General features: G+C 42.5%; 1 protein-coding gene across 1 annotated transcript in view; it reads left to right on the forward strand.

Moving 5' to 3' along the window:
* The first annotated feature begins 894 nt into the window (after positions 1-894).
* The window catches only part of ppm1ba (protein phosphatase, Mg2+/Mn2+ dependent, 1Ba), a 229,672-nt gene continuing 214,080 nt past the window's right edge, over positions 895-16,486 (forward strand). The window contains exons 1-2 of the mRNA XM_087991269.1: positions 895-1,006; positions 14,218-14,279. The gene's annotated coding sequence lies outside the window, so the exon portion shown is untranslated. The remainder of the gene's footprint in view (positions 1,007-14,217; positions 14,280-16,486) is intronic.

Genomic DNA, 16,486 nt, shown 5'->3' on the forward strand with positions numbered 1-16,486 from the left:
TTGTTACACTCTTGCTCCAACATATTTATAAGATATCTTTAGGTTTCACTTGATTCCACTTGCCAATTTTTTTTGATACCCTCTCTTTGCTTTCTTAATTTACTTTGTTATTTCACCCCCTGAAGTTTCAATACTCCTCTTGGGTTTCTGCAGCATTAAGCTCTCTGTATCTGATAGAAGCTCCTTTTATTTGCCTTATGAGGTACTATATGCTCCTTGACATCCAGGGAATTCAGTTTTTGCAAGTCTCATAAATTCTCTTTGTCGGAAAATGTTTGTGCTGAACTGTCACTGTCTCCTCCTTAAATGTCCCCCATTCCTTTGACCCTGATTTGCCTTCTAGTATCTTATAGTCTGTTTTTGCTAATCACATCTCAGCTTGGTAAAATTGGACTTTCCCAATTGAGAATTTTGTCTCTTGGCCAGTCTGTGTCCTTTTTAATGACTGTGTTAAATCGAGCTTGATTATGATCGCCACTAAAATGCTGTTCCAGTTTCAATCCTGAAACCTAAATCTAGAATTGAATCTCTTTGACTTATGAATGACTGACTAGTCAAAAAAGTTCTTCTGATGTTATTTTAAGAACTTGTTCCCTCTATAATTTCTTATGCTACCCCAGTTAATAATTGGGTTGTTGAAATTCCCTATAATTATTTATTGTTTCTGCACGTTTCAGAAATTTGCCAATATGTTTGATCTCAATCTTCTGACTGTATGGGGACTACAGTGTACTCATAACAATATGGTTGCTTCTTTAACTTTCTTCAATTCAATTCATATGGACTCATTTGTTGATTATACTTCAGAATCATAACAGCTTCTTTAATCAATAGTGTAATCTCCTTTTTTTGTATCCATTTCTATTTCATATGAAAACCCTGTACCAGGAATGGTAAAGAGCCATTCATCCGGAATGAAGGGCTATGCCCGAAATGTTGATTCTCCTGCTCCTTGGATGCTGCTTGATCTGCTGTGCTTTTCCAGCAACACACTCTCGACTTCCAAGTGGGTATCTTTACCTTCAGTTAATCTACATTATTCCTTGTGTTGAATTATATACCATTAACCACTGAATACTTCACATTTTCACATTCTATATATGTTTACTTAATTTCTTGCTTTCCAGGTTAGCTTTTGAATTGACATTCAGGTTCACATCTTCCTGCCAAAACAACTTAAATCTTCCTTTAAAACTCAAAGCAAACTCTTCAGGATTACGTTAGTCCCAGAGCTCTATGTAGGGATTATAAATGTTCCAAAGACCAGTTCCAACAGCCCAGAATCTAAAGCCCTCCTTCCTGCACCATCTCTGAAGTACATATTCATCAACAAAATTCTTGCCACTCATGAGTAAGTAGCATTAAGAGTCGTCTGGAGATTATTACCTTTGAGGTTCTTCTGAGGGAAAATGTTTTTACACAGTAACGAATGACAGCATAATTAGGTCGAGCTAATAGATTTATTATTAAGTTGTCCTGGTCTACTGGACCAAAGGGCTATTCGATTACTTAAGAGATGACTGGTGTTGGTTTAACCTGAGGATCGCCATGCCTCAGTCAAGATGAGAGGTTGAGAAGAAGCATCCTTCATAGTAATCTCAGGCAGTGCAGGAATTGAGCCTGTGCTGTTGACATTACTCTACATTGCAAACCTGTTATCCAGTCAACTCACCTAACTGGCCCCTAAGTTCACTGTAGTAACAGATCATTCCCTGCAAACATTTTCCCAGTATCAGAAAACATTTCTCACTATGAGTTCACTGTAGTAACAGATCATTCCCTGCAAACATTTTCCCAGTATCAGAAAACATTTCTCACTATGAGTCTGCTGCAATGAGAAAACTTATAAAACTTAGAAAGGGAATGAGAGTTTGTTGGACTATAACCTGGTGTCATGTGATTTTTAAACGAAGAATGAGGGTCTGGTTTAAATGTTGAGTTACATTCAACCTGTAGTTTACCTACACTGCCCCACGACATTCCTCATGTCGAAGAACAACTCATCACTCAGCAGATGGCTTGGAATTCACTGACATCCCTTGTTCTGCAGCATCTTTAAAAGCCTGCTGTTTACCCAAACAAGCACTGTCAATCCCAAGCTGCCCTACGCAGTTCCTGACATTTACCCCACACATGGCACACAGGGGAAATCTGAGCACTACTGTGAGGGTAGGGACATTATGATTTTGCTGAATAGGGTGGTACAGAAACATTTCCTCTTCACCCTGGACGAGCAGACCATACCAGCCTGATTTGAGCTTGCCATCCAGCTTCAAGTAGTCTCAGTCATCTGGAGGAATGCACAGCAATGTAGGTAGGAAGTCAATGACATTCTCTACTCACCAAAGTAAGTGCCACCATCTTCTCTCTGAAACCTCAAGCTCACTCATTCTCTGCTACTGTACTCATCTCCCACCAAGCCTCATGCTCTGCCACTCTCATTATTCCCTGCAACATCTTCCTTCACTTGTGGTCACCCACCTCAATCTCCAACACCATTAACCTTGTGTGCCCTCTGAGTTGTCTACTCACTCACTCAGGACACCCTCCCACCCGCAGTGAATGTAATAACTGCACCAATCACTTTCGTCTCCCTTACACCTGTCACTCTCTCAGTCCAGGCGGAACACAACACCATATGGGGTATAAAGAGTCAAGACAGTTGGTGGGCCGCCTGATATTCTCCTCCTCATCCATTATGTGGACAACATCGTGACCCTGACCACCCCAAGCCATTGATCAACCATGTCCAATGAGCTGGGTTCCTGAGCCCACATTGTCCATTCTGCAGCATCACAATAGTTATCAGTGTACCCTCAGGTGCAACATTAAAATGTAGAAGTGTCCAGTGTGTGGATCGGAGATGCACCATGAGGATCTTAGTTTTAAAAATCACATGACACCAGCTTTTGGTCCAACAACTTTAGTTGAAATCACAAGCTTTTAGAGCAATGCTCCTGTGTCAGGTTAAATGTTGGACACCAGTACCGGCTGTTCCACATCATGAGGGATCTTAGAAGCTGATACATATTGGATTCCAATGTCCATGTGTGTGTGCTTTGAGTGGCTGGTGTTCACGAGGTATGCCCTGAGGTGTTGTCTCCTGGTACCCAACAAGGAGGTTGATTGGAGCAAGCAATGAGCTGAATCCACCAGCTGCCTCCTATGGTTTCCATATCATAGTTTCTCAACATCTAGTGTGTTTGGTGGCCTTGGTAAGATAGGAAGTCAAATATTAATGTGGCAAGTTAGGTCGTCAACAAGGCATTGAACAAACAAAAATCCCCCATAATTGGCAACTTAATGCTATATGAATTCACCTAAAGCATAAAATACGGAGTGAGCTGCTCCCATCATTGAGATCAGCCTCATTGGACTTTCTGCCTGCTTCTGCTATAAATCTCACTGTAGCTCAGTTTCTCAGATCCACGTAAAATTCTGACCATTAATTCTTTTACATTACAACTCATCAAAGGAGTTAATGTTCTTTGAATATCAAATATTTGTACAGTTAATTCAATAGTTGAAGTCATAGTAAAAAATGGATTTACTATGACTAGGATTCTCTGACTTGATTTGAAGTCAGCCTTGCCAAATAATAACCCACATTTACTTCTGAACTAGGTCGTACAGTACATCATGATTAAATAGTGCCTGTCTGAGTATCCAATGAGAAATGGTTCAAGATGATCAGCTCTGGTGTAAAATCCCAAGTGTAAACATTTGGTCAGCATGCTTTACTCAATATACCTGCTAGGACATTCTTATGATTATTTTTAGTGTTAAAGTCTTAAGTTTAAATCTCCTAGGTACACTTTTGTAGCTTGCAAACTATTGATTCTAACAGACAGTAATGCATTTCACTGTTCTCCAATGCCTCTGATCTAATTTATCATCGGTGAACAGTCACTAAAAGCTCTGTCTTAATTTGTATACCTCACTTCAGCTCACCGCAGGAATCAGTCAAGTTAACCTGATCTGAACTGCTTTGAGTGCAATTATGTTCCAAGTATAATACGAGCAACATGGATAATGGGGATCCTGTAGATGTAAGGGCTGTTGCCCGAAACGTCACTTCTCCTGATCTTTGGATGCTGCCTCACCTGTTGTGCTTTTCCAGCACCACACTCGCGACCTTATTCTCCAGCATCTGTAGTCCTCACTTTCATCCTGTAGATGTAGTTGTATATCTGGACTTCCAGAAGGCATATTGTAAAAAACACACAAGGTTAATACACATGGTAAGCTCACGTAGTGTTGGGGTAATGTATTACCTTGCATACAGATAAAAACAGAAATTGCTGACGAAATTCAGCAGGTCTGGCAGCATCTATGGGAAGAAAGCAGAGTTAATGTTTTCAGTTTGGTGACTCTTCATCAGAACTGTTGGGAGCTGGCAAAAACTGATATTTAGGCTCAAAGTTGAGGGTGTACCCAGTCAGGAAGAGGTTAGCAAATAGGTGAAGATGGAACCTGGAGAGGGAGAAAAATATGACAAGGATAGGTAAACAAGGTAAGGATAGAAGAAAAGCTGAATCAAGGATAATAGGGGCTAAAGGTTCCTTCCCCTATTTTGGCTAACATAACAGCTACTAATACTTCTGACGAAGAGTCATTGGATTGAAAATGTTTCCTTTGCTTTATTACCATAGATACTGCCAGACCTGCTGATTCTCTCCAGCAACTTATGGTTTTGATTCAGATCTTCAGCATCTTTGTTATTATATTAGCTTGGATAGGGGATTGGCTAACCAACAGAAAGTAGAGAATTGGGATAAATATATTTTCTGGATGGCAAATGGTAACTAGAGGAGTGCCACAGGGTTTTGTCTTCATGCAGTAACTATGTGCAATCTATATTAATAACTTCTATGCAAGAATAGAAAGTACTACAGTCAATTTTGCAGATGATACAAAAGCATACAGGAAAACAAGTTGCATTTGAAGCAATAACACACTTACAAATGGATACAGACTGGTTCAGTGAACAGGTTAAAATTTCACAGATGAAGTTCAACCTGCAAACTGTGTGGTCATCCATTTTGGGCAGAGGAATAAGAAAGCAACTTATTACCTAAATGGAGAGAAACTACAGAGTGCTTCAGTGCAGAGAGACCTGGGAGTCCCAGTCCATGAATTGCAGAAAACAATTGTGCAGGCACAGCAGATGATAAGATGGAAGTTTGGCATTCATTGCTAAAGCAATAGGGTATAAGAATACGGAAGTATTGCTGTAACTGTGGGGAGTTGGTTCAGCTCAGTTGGCTCTATTGTTGGCTAACGAAATAGTGTGATGTCAACAGCATGGGTTCAATTCCCATCACTGGTTTGAGGTTACGATGAAGGACTCTCCTTCTCAACCTCGTCCCTCGCCCGAGGTCTGGTGGCCCTGAGGTTAAATTACCACCAGTCACTTCTCTCCAATAAAAGGCAGTCCCTATGTCAGGTAAGACTATAGCGACATGCATAACACATTGCTGCAAATGTACATGGCATTAGTGACACTGGACCTGGAGCACTGTGTACAATTTGTTTCCCTCACTTGAGGAGAAAAGTAATTGCATTGGAGGCAGTTCAGATAAGGTTCATTAGATTGATTCCAGAGATGAGGTATTTGTCTAATGAGAGATTGATGAATTTGGGCTTATACTGTCTGGAGTTCAGAAGAATAAGAAAAGACATAATTAAGGTATATAAGACGCTAAAGGAAATTGACAAAGTAAATATAGAAAAGAAGTTTCATCATTTTGGGCAATCTAAAATGAGAGCTCAGTTTCAGGATAAGGCTAGCAGATTTAGAACAGAGGAGAGGAGAAATTACTCCTCAAATGATCATGAATCTATGGAACTCACTATCCCAGAGTGCAGTGGATGCTGAGGCATTGAGTAAACTTTAAGGAGGAGATAGACACACATTTAATTCATAATGGATTGAAGAGTAATGGAGAGCAGCAGGAAAGTGGAGTTGAAGCCGAAATGAGATCAGTCACAATTGTGTCAAATGGTGGAGCAAGCTTGAAGAGATGAATTACTTCCACCTGCTCCTAATTCTTCTGTTCTTATGTCCAATGGAGAAAGAGCAAGAAAGTAGACATGAGGAGTTCTGGATCAGCCGTGATCCTATTGAATGGCAAAGGTGGCTCAAGGGGAAGAACTGCCTCCTCCTGTTCCAATTTCTTGTGATTGTATGGTTCCTTAGAGTCATAGAGTCATAGAGATGTTCAGCATGAAAACAGACCCTTCGGTCCAACCCTTCCATGCCGACCAGATATCCCAACCCAATCTAGTCCCACCTGCCAGCACCCGGCCCATATCCCTCCAAACCCCTCCTATTCATATACCCATCCAAATGCCTCTTAAATGTTGCAATTGTACCAGCCTCTACCACTTCCTCTGGCAGCTCATTCCATACACATACCACCCTCTGTGTATACCACCTGTACACATACATTGCCCTTTAGGTCTCTCTTATATCTTTCCCCTCTCACCCTAAACATGCCCTCTAGTTCTGGACTCCCCGACCCCAGGGAAAAGACTTTGTCTATTTACCATGTCCATGCCCCTCATAATTTTGGAAACCTCTATAAGGTCACCCCTCAGCCTCCGACGATCCAGGGAAAACAGCCCCAGCCTGTTCAGCCTCTCCCTATAGCTCAAATCCTCCAACCCTGGCAACGTCCTTGTAAACCCTTTCAAGTTTCACAACATCTTTCCAGTAGAAAGGAGACCAGAATTGCACGCAATATTCCAACAGTGGCCTAACCAATATCCTCTACAGCCGCAACATGACCTCCCAACTCCTGTACTCAATACTTTGACCAATAAACGAAAGCAGACCAAACACCTTCTTCACTATCCTATCTACCTGCGACTCCACTTTCAAGGACCTACGAACCTGCACTCCATGGTCTCTTTGTTCAGCAACACTCCCTAGGACCTTACCATTAAGTGTATATGTCCTGCTAAGATTTGCTTTCCTAAAATGCAGCACCTCACATTTATCTAAATTAAACTCCATCTGCCACTTCTCAGCCCATTGGCCCATCTGGTCAAGATCCTGTTGTAATCTGACATAACCCTCTTCCCTGTCCACTACACCTCCAATTTTGGTATCATCTGCAAACTTACTAACTGTACCTCTTATTCTCGCATCCAAATCATTTAGTAAATGACAAAAAGTAGAGGACCCAGCACCGATCCTTGTGGCACTCCACTGGTCACAGGCCTGCAGTCTGAAAAACTACATTCCACAACCACCCTCTGTCTTCTACCTTTGAGCCAGTTCTGTATCCAAATGGCTAGTTCTCCCTGTATTCCATGAGATCTAACCTTGCTAATCAGACTCCCATGGGGAACCTTGTTGAACGCCTTACTGAAATCCATATACATCACATCTACCGCTCTGCCCTCATCAATCCTCTTTGTTACTTTCTCAAAAAACTCAATCAAGTTTGTGAGACATGATTTCCCACACACGAAGCCATGTCGACTATACCTAATCAGTCCTTGCCTTTCCAAATACATGTACATTCTGTCCCTCAGGATTCCCTCCAACAACTTGCCTACCACCGAGGTCAGGCTCACTGGTCAAGAGTTCCCTGGTTTGTCCCTACCACACTTCTTAAACAGTGGCACCATGTTAGCCAACCTCCAGTCTCCGGCACCTCACCTGTAACTATCAATGATACAGATATCTCAGCAAGATGCCCAGAGATCACTTCTCTAGCTTCCCACAGAGTTCTAGGGTACACCTGATCAGGTCCTGGGGACTTATCCACTTTTATGCGTTTCACAACATCCAGCACTTCCTCCTCTGTAATATGGACATTTTGCAAGGTGTCACCATATATTTCCCTACAGTCCATAGCTTCCATATCCTTTTCTACAGTAAATAATGATGCAAAATACTCATTCAGTATCTCCCACATTTTCTGCGGCTCCACACAAAGGCTGCCTTGCTGATCTTTGAGGGGCCCTATTTTCTCCCTATTTACCCTTTTGTCCTTAACGTATTTGTAAAACCCCTTTGGATTCTCCTTAATTCTATTTGCCAAAGCTATCTCATGTCCCCTTTTTGCCCTCCTGATTTCCCTCTTAAGTATACTCCTACTGCCTTTATACTTTTCTAAGGATTCACTTGATCTATCCTGTCTATACCTTACATATGCTTTCTTCCTTTACTTAACCAAACCCTCAATTTCTTTAGTCATCCAACATTCCCTATACCTACCAGCCTTTCCTTTCACCCTAACAGGAATATACTTTCTCTGGATTCTCGTTATCTCATTTCTGAAGCCTTCCCATTTTCCAGCCATCCCTTTACCTGCGAACATCTGCCCCAATCAACTTTCGAAAGTTCTTGCCTAATACCATCAAAATTGGCCTTTCTCCAATTTAGAACTTCAACTTTTAGATCTGGTCTATCCTTTTCCATCACTATTTTAAATCTAGAATTTCGGATCATGGTCGCTTGCCCCAAAGTGCTCCCCACTGACACCTCTGTAATGCTGTCCCTTATCAAAAATGCCGCTCCCCCTTCTCTCTTGCCTCCCTTTCTAACCTTCCTGTAGCATTTGTATCCTGGAACATTAAGCTTCCAGTCCTGCCCATCCCTGAGCCATGTTACTGTAACTGCTATGATATCCCAGTCCCATATCTTAACCATGCCCTGAGATCATCTGCCTTCCATGTTCGGCCCCTTGCATTGAAATAAATGCAGTTTAATTTATTAGTCCTACCTTGTCCCTGCCTGCCCTGACCGTTTGACTCACTTCTGTTCTCAATTGTACCCGTCTCAGATTGATCTCTTTCCTCACTATCGCATTGGGTCCCATCCCCCCACCTTACTAGTTTAAATCCTCCCAAGCAGCTCCAGCAAATTTCCCTGCCAGTATATTAGTCCCTTTCCAATTTAGGTGCAATCTGTCCTTCTTGTACAGGTCACTTCTACCCCAAAAGAGATTCCAATAATCCAAAAATGTGAATCCTTCTTCCATACACCAGCTCCTCAGCCATGCATTCATCTGCTCTATCCTCCTATTCCTGCCCTCACTAGCTCATAACACCCAGGAGTAATCCAGATATTACCACTCTCGAGGGCCTCCTTTTTAAATTCCTGCCTAACTCTCTGTAATCTCCCTTCAGACTCTCAAACTTTTCCTTTCCTATGTTGTTGGTTCCAATGTGGACAATGACCTCCTGCTGGCCCGTCTTCCCCCGTGAGAACATTCTGCACCCTCTCTGAGACATCCTTGATCCTGGCATCAGGGAAGCAACACACCATTCTGTTTGTTCGCTGATGGCCACAGAAATGTCTGTCTATACCTCGGACTAGACAGTCCCCTAACACAATTGATCTCTTGGAATGCGATGTACCCCTCGTTGCCTTAGAGCCAATCTCAATATCAGAAACTTGGCTGTTCGTGCTACGTTCCCCTGAGAATCCATTCCCCCCCCCCCCCCCACATTTTCCAAAACAGCATACTTATTCGAAATGGGTATAGCCACAAAAGACTCCTGCACTAGCTGCCTACCTCTCTTACCTTTCCTGGAGTTAACCCATCTATTTGACTGCATCTGAGACTTCCCCCCTTCCTATAACTGCCATCTATCACATTATGTTGTTGTTGCAACTTCCTCATTGCTTCTTACTGTCTCTCCAACCAATCCATTCGATCTGTTAAGATTCACAACCAATAACATTTATGGCAGAAGTAATCCGCTGTAATCCTTAAACTCTCTTTAAACTCCCACATCTGACAAGAAGCACATTTCACTCTACTAAAGGCCATTTTTGCTTCTTCACAATCTACAGACCCAGAAATTAACACCGTCTTATTCCTCCACAAACACTGCCCCAGGTTAAGTTAATAGTTATGGCTTATATTTTAAGTTTAATCAAGAGACATAGCTCCAAAAACATATAATCAAGAAAGAACCCACTCTACTCACTACTGCAGACTTTCTGTAGGTCACACTTAAAACAACAATACACTTATCTGCTTCTGTGCTGTGAACTTCACCCAACAGTTCCTCCAAGATCAGTTGTGAATTTCACTGTTTGTTAATTTTCCCAGACGCACTCTCTCTCCTGCACTGACCTCACTGTGTGCTTCCTTTGTCTGTTCTTCTCCCTTTCAAAACTGCCGTTGTGTTGACTTTTTTTCAAAAGTTCCAAAACAATGCAAACAAGGAGATCAAAACTGCACAGAACTCTCGATGTGCTTTCACCAATATCCCACAAAATATGAGTAAGGTTTTCTTCCTTTTATATTCCTATCCCCTTACAATGAACTTTTCATTTGTCTTCCTATTCATTTGCTGTATCTACATACTAGCTTTTCATTGTTACATGTACCATGACACCCAAATTAATCTATACTGTAACATTCTGCAATCTCTCTAAATAACATACCTTATTTTTTAATTATTCCTACCAAAATAGACAAATTCACATTTCCCCATTTTATAATCTGTCTGTCAAGTTTTTGTCCACTTCCTGTATCAATTTATTTATTAAGGTCTTTGTAGACTCCTTGTCCCTTCGTCCAAACCTATCTACCTTTGTATCATCAGCAAACTTAGCAACGATACAATCAGTCCTCTATTCCAAGTCATCGATATGTAAGTAACTGAGGCTCTGGGACTGATCCCTATGGCTCTTCACTTGCTGACAAAAAAGTAATCCATCTCTACCCCTTTCTTTTTTCTGGTTGCTAACCAATCCTATATCCATGCTAATATGTTGTTCTCTGCACCTCAAGTTTCCAAGTGATGGTCACTAATGGATCTCTGTTTGCCTTAGCTGTAATAATATGTTTGGCTGGAGAAGCTGGAAGGAAGGTAATTAACATGCAAATTTAACAATATGGGCTAAAAGATGGGAAGGAAAGAAGGGTGCCACTTTGGAGGATTGCCTGTGCCCTTTTAGGGTGGTAAGACAAAATGTTTAATACCCGCTTTGGGCTCAGCTGGTCTCTGAGATTCCCAACTCCTTCTCACCAAACTAAGGTCTTTGATCTCTTCCCAGAACACAATAAATAAACTTAACTACCTTTATAGTCTAGGAGATTTAAGCCTTCTTCATGATTGTGTATAGCCTCAGCAGTGGCCACGACTTGTTTTTGGTCCTGTTGGAACTAAAAGAGCTACTCGCCAATCTGATTGTTTGGCAGGTCTTGAGGGAGGGAGTGACTGATGTTGAGAAATGGAAATCTCACTCCCACTCAAAGCCAATCTCAGTGTAGTATTGCTGAGGAGCAGCCAGATTTAAAGTTGGTGAGCTGCTGACTGACTCTTTGACTGGTGGAAAAGGAGTACATTCTGCCACAAAATGTGAAGACTGAAGGTTCACCAGATGGATACCTGGGCTTGCAGGATTTCCTCATGAGAGATTAAGGAAACTGGGTCAGTATTCTCCAACATTTTGCAGAATGAGAGGTGATTTTACTGAAACTTTACAAAATTATTACGGGGCATTACAGTGTAGATGCAGATCGGATATTCCCCTTGGCTGGTGAATCTAGAATCAGGGCTCATAGTCTCAGAATAAGCTGCAGGCCTTAAGACTAAGATGATAAAGAATTTTCTCATTCAGGGAATGTTGAATTTGGAATTCTCTACCTCAGTTGTGCAGAATTATTGAGTGTGGGAGGCAGGGAGGTAATGAGGTAGTAGTATTATCAGTGGACTAGTAATCCAGAGATCCAGACTCTTCATGAATTCAAGTTCCACCACAGCAGCCAGTGTAGTTTGAATTTGGTGAATAAACATATGAAAATAAAAGCTAGTCTCAGGTGGGACCAGCTAAAGATCATCAATTATCATACAAACCGAACTGGTTCATTCATGTCCTTAGGAGGAAAATCTGCCATCCTCACCTGGTATAATACTTCAGACCCACAGCAATGTGGCTAATTCTTAAATATCATCTGAAATGGCCTAACAACCACTTAGTTGTGTTCAATCACTACAAAATCTAACCGAAGGAATGAAACAAGGTAGACGACTCACAACAACCAAGGGTACGAGAAACACCAATGGAATCCAAAGCTCAGTCAGCCTTCCTAACATACGGGGGCTTGTGCCAAAACTGGGAGAACTGTTTCATAGACTAGTAAAAAAGCATCCTGCCATTGTCTGCAAGGTAGGACTCTATTAGTATGACTATGTCCCAGACACCACCAGTAACATTTTTGAGTAAATCCTGTTCCACCAACTGGTCAGACCTATCAGAAGTAGCAGCACAGTAGCATAGAGTTGGAAGGGTGTTTTTTAAAATTCATATTTAGGAGGAGATTATCACTGACTGGGCCAGCATTTATTAAATTCTATTGCTTGAGTGTTTTTATGAGTTAAGGCTCAACCACATTATTGTGGATCTGAAGTCAGTTGGTAGCCAGGTAAAGTAAGACCAGGTAAGTATGAATGATTTCCTTCCATAAAGGACATAAATGAATAAGATGGGCTTTTTTACGACAATCAACATAGTTATATTTATGTCATTAGGCTGGTTTTTCATTGCAGATACTTAGGAATTCAAATATCGCAATATGCCACAATACCACCTCCCCAAGTCTTATGCTATCAGTTTAAACATGAGCAAAGAAACCTTCTAATGATTATTTCTCCACACACCGCTTGAGATGATAAATCTTTTCTTCTATGTTAAGAAAATAAATTCTAGGAGCAGGAGTAGACAATTAAGCCCCTCTAACCCGTGATCCCTGCATTCAAGTCATGAATATAGAATGAAAATAGTTGGAGCCTGAGGACAAAGCCCTGTGGAACCCAACTAGCTACACCTTGCCAACCAGAAAAAAAACATTTACTCCCAGCTCTCTGCTTTCTGTTGGTTAGCCAATTCTCTATCCAAACCCATGTGATCCTACTTTGTGTATTAACCTTTTGTATGGTACTTTATCAAGTGTCTTCTGGACATCCAGACTTATAACATCTCCAGGATCCCCATTATTCACCTTACTTGTTACATCTGCGAAGAACACTAGATAATTTACCCTCAATGTTAAACATTGCTGGGAAGATATTCTGAGTGTCAAGGGCACAGAATGTACTCTGGGTCAGGTATTTGATTATTCCCAACCAGATTGCTGAAATTCCTTAACTTCAAGGCTGGCATGAAAGGTTTGAAGATCGAGAGGGCTCATCGGGTCACGGCGTGGAGATCAGGTCTGGGTCAACGCCCTCGTCCTCTCCTGGTGCAGTCCATCACTACCAAGATAAGGAGAGAATCGTGGAAGCTTCCAGAATAGCTCATTCACCAGGGTTAGACTCAGAAAAGATTTACAAGGATGTTGCCAGGGTTGGAGGATTTGAGCCAAAGGGAGAGGTTGAATAGGTTAAGGCTGCTTTCCCTGGAGGGTCGGAGTCTGAGGGGTGACCTTATAGAGGTTTATAAAATCATGAGGGGCATAGATAGGATAAATAGACAAAGTCTTTTTCCTGGGGTGGGGGAGTCCAGAACCAGAGGGCATAGGTTTAGGGTGAGAGGGAAAAGATACAAAAGAGACTTAAGGGGCAACGTTTTCATGCACAGGGTGGTACATGTATGGAATGAGCTGACAGAGGAAGTGGTGAAGGCTAGTACCATTGCAACATTTAAAATGCATCTGGATTGGTATATGAGTAGGAAGGGTTTGGAGAGATATGGGCCGGTTGCTGGCAGGTGGGACTAGATTGGGTTGGGATATCTGGTCGGCATGGATGGGTTGGACCGAAGGGTCTGTTTCCGTGCTGTACATCTCTGAGTCTATGAGTCTAAGAGTGGCTCATTAGTACCACCGTTGATTTGATTGGCTGTCTCCTTGGCATTACCATCACTGATGTCTCCTACTTCCAACATCCTGCAGATGATCACTGACCAGAAACTGAGCTAGGACAACCATAAATACTTTCGCTACAAGAATAAGTAAGAGGCTGGGAATATTGTGGCAAATAATTCAGTTCCTGGCTTCTCAAAGACTGTCCACAATTTACAAAGCACAGCTCAGGGGTGTGATGGAATATTTTTCACTTGCCTGAATGAATGCAGTTCCAAGAACACTCTAGATACCATCCAGGACAAAGTTTGACCCTATTGATCGTACATTGATTGAGCCCATCTGATGACTTTAGCATTCACATGCTCTCCCACCAAGGAAAGGTCGTAGCAGTGTCTCCAAAATGCATTGCAACAACTCACTGAGATTCTTTTGACAGGACTTTCCAAACCCAGGACCTAGAAGGACAAAGGCAACAGAGCAATGAGAATATCACCACCTGTAAGTCTCTCTTTCTAAGCTTTACACAATCTAGAACTGGAACAGTATTATTTTTCCTTCATTGTCATTGGCTTAAAATCCTGGAATGTCCTTCCTAACTGTATATACCTGCACCACATGGAGTCCAGAGGTTCTGGAAAGCATTTAACCACAGAGCAGTTATGGATGAACAATAAAAATTGGACTGGCCAGTGACACCCAGATTCCATGAACACATAGAGTTATAGAGTCATAGAGTTGTACAGCATGGAAACTTCAGTCCAACTCGTGCATGCTGTCCAGATACCCTAAGATAATTTGGAACATATGCCAGCATTTGGCCCATATCCCTATAAACTCTTCCTATTCATATACCCATCCAAATGTCTTTTAAATGTTGTAATTGTACAGCCTCCACCACTTCCTCTGGCAGCACGTTCCATACATGCTCCACCCTCTGCATGGAAAAGTTACCCCTCAGGTCCCTTTTGAATCTTTCCCCTCTCACCCTAAATCTATGCCCTCTAGTTTTGGACTTCCCCACCCCAGGGAAAAGACTTTCTCTATTTACCCTATCCATGCACCCCCTTGATGTTATAAACCTCTATAAGGTCATCGCTTAGCCTCCAACTCTCCAGGGAAAACAGCCTATTCAGCCTTTCCCTACAGCTGTAACCTTCCAACCCTGACAACATCCTTGTAAATCTTTTCTGAATCATTTCAAGTTTCACAACATCCTTCCTATAACAATTCTGGCCACAGTATTCCAAAAGTGGCCCAGCGAATGTCCAGCTGCAATATGACCTCCCAACTCCTGTACTCAATGCACTGATCAATAAAGGCTAGCATATCAAATGCCTTCTTCACTATCCATCTACCTGTGACTCCACTTTCAAGAAACTAAGAACTTGCAGCCCAAAGTCTCTTTGTTCACTGACACTCATAAATTGAGTCAGAAATCAATACATTTCAGGATACTAATGATGGTGGGAAAAACAGCATGTAGGTAGATTATCATCATGATCTGTTTGAATGATGGAGCAAATTCATTCGGCAGAATGGCCTACTTCTACTTCTACCTTTATTTTGTATGATTCTATGTTTGTAACAATCAATGTTAAATATCAGAGCAGCTGTCTTGCATCTACCAGAAAGCAGAGAAACTTACTCAGATATTGATGAGGTAAAAACAATGACTGCAGATGCTGGAAACCAGATTCTGGATTAGTGGTGCTGGAAGTGCACAGCAGTTCAGGCAGCATCCAAGGAACTTCGAAATCGACGTTTCGGGCAAAAGCCCTTCATCAGGAATAAAGGCAGTGAGCCTGAAGTGTGGAGAGATAAGCTAGAGGAGGGTGGGGGTGGGGAGAAAGTAGCATAGAGTACAATGGGTGAGTGGGGGAGGGGATGAAGGTGATAGGTCAGGGAGGAGAGGGTGGAGTGAATAGGTGGAAAAGGAGATTGACAGGTAGGACAAGTCCGGACAAGTCATGGGGACAGTGCTGAGCTGGAAGTTTAGAACTAGGGTGAGGTGGGGGAAGGGGAAATGAGGAAACTGTTGAAGTCCACATTGATGCCCTGGGGTTGAAGTGTTCTGAGGCGGAAGATGAGGCGTTCTTCCTCCAGGCGTCTGGTGGTGAGGGAGCGGCGGTGAAAGAGGCCCAGGACCTCCATGTCCTCGGCAGAGTGGGAGGCGGAGTTGAAATGTTGGGCCACGGGGCGGTGTGGTTGATTGGTGCGGGTGTCCCGGAGAAGTTCCCTAAAGCACTCTGCTAGGAGGCGCTCAGTCTCCCCAATGTAGAGGAGACCACATCGGGAGCAACGGATACAATAAATGATATTAGTGGATGTGCAAGTAAAACTTTGATGAATGTGGAAGGCTCCTTTAGGGCTTTGGATAGAGGTGAGGGAGGAGGTGTGGGCGCAGGTTTTACAGTTTCTGTGGTGGCAGGGGAAAGTGCCAGGCTGGGAGGGTGAGTTGTAGGGGGGTATGGACCTGACCAGGTAGTCACAGAGGTAAATTTACCTGGACCATCTCTAACACCTCCCTCCCCTTCCTGGACCTCTCCATCTCCATTAATGACGACCGACTTGACACTGACATTTTTTACAAACCAACCAACTCCCACAGCTACCTGGATTACACCTCTTCCCACCCTACCTCTTGCAATAATGCCATCCCGTATTCCCAATTCCTCCGCCTCCGCCAGATCTGCTCCCAGGAGAAC

Source organism: Chiloscyllium plagiosum, unplaced genomic scaffold (assembly GCF_037043375.1).
Source record: "Chiloscyllium plagiosum isolate Xiang-an unplaced genomic scaffold, Cpla_swu_hap1 HiC_scaffold_10, whole genome shotgun sequence".
NCBI classification, from domain to species: domain Eukaryota; kingdom Metazoa; phylum Chordata; class Chondrichthyes; order Orectolobiformes; family Hemiscylliidae; genus Chiloscyllium; species Chiloscyllium plagiosum.